The following is a 1,338-nucleotide window of genomic DNA, read 5'->3' on the forward strand; positions in this document are numbered from 1 at the left end:
GGTGGCTAAGGCTTGAATGGGAATCCAAGGTCTTCATTTCATAATCTGGAATTTTATGACAGTAACGTTTTAAATAAAAACTACTCTGGGGATTTTGCAACATATTTTCGTTGGCGAGAGTGATGGAGTTATTTCCCATGTTGGTCCAGAATGAGACTTGAACAGAGCAACATTTGTCTGAGACCAGGAAAAAAAATCAGATTAATGACTTCCTCTTTCAGGGAGGCTGTGAGCCTCTTAATGTGAGTTTGGTAAATGTTTGGGGGAATTTGTTATTGCAGACAGGTGTTCCTGAGTCAAACAAGGTGCTGTCCTTCCTAAACCACATGGAAATTAAGAAGTGTGTTGACTGACTTGAAAAAGCACGAGGCATCCCCCACCTCCAAGTGGAATAATTTGCTGCGGAATTCATCCGCTATTGCAGATTTATTGTTTGAAAGCCAAGTTTTAATAAATTCTGGCCCTCGGATTCACAATAAAAGCACCTGTTGGCTTGAATCCATGCAATATAAGATGACAAAAAAAAAAAAAGAGCATAATTATCTTTTTAATTAAAATGTCTGGTGACTATATTTCCAGGACAGTCTCAAAATGATACGTACATCTCACCAAACGCCAAGGCAGCTGGACGTCTCTATTCTTTCCAGCTGCTAAAAGCTATATTTCTCTGTTCGATGCTGCTGTACGAGTTTTCACCACAGATGAATCAGGAGGGAAAGCAGGGAGGGTGCACAACCCAAATTTCAAAATAAGCAACGCCAAGACATTAACCGGTTGTCATTTTCCATTTTGACCTCCTGCAAGGTCAGGAGCAGCACCTAAGCTTGCCCATGCTTAAAGCAGAGCCCACTTCCAACTGAAGTAGGACCTGGGTCTAGCAAGCAGGGGGGGCTCTGTTTTGGGGAAACTGAGGCAGGCTCGCAGCAGGAACCACCCTTGTGTGAGATACGGTGGTTGCGCTGGCGCTCTGGCAACCCTTCGCCTCGCCAGGGCTAATTTTTCCGACTAATAAACTTCAGGATGAGCTCCCAGTGAGCTCAATGAGGGGGGAAAGCTGATTGCCGGGCGAACAGCACGGCGAAAGGATTGTGGAAATTCGCTTTGAATAACGCTCAGCGAAGGGTGAAAAGAAAGAAAAAGCCGTAAAATGCTGTTCCCTGCTCCCAGAGCTTGCGCTGAGTTGTGAGACACAGAGAGGAAAGGCAAAGCCTTGCTGCCCGCAGCCTGCGCATCGCACGCCTCTGTGCTTTTTCCTGCAGAAGCAACCGCTGCAAACAGATTTGCATCTAGAGGAAGCCACGCAAGACTTTCTGAGTCTGGAGGACAGCGAAGGGCTGG

This window comes from Apaloderma vittatum, unplaced genomic scaffold, assembly GCF_000703405.1.
Source record: "Apaloderma vittatum isolate BGI_N311 unplaced genomic scaffold, ASM70340v1 scaffold11600, whole genome shotgun sequence".
NCBI lineage: Eukaryota > Metazoa > Chordata > Aves > Trogoniformes > Trogonidae > Apaloderma > Apaloderma vittatum.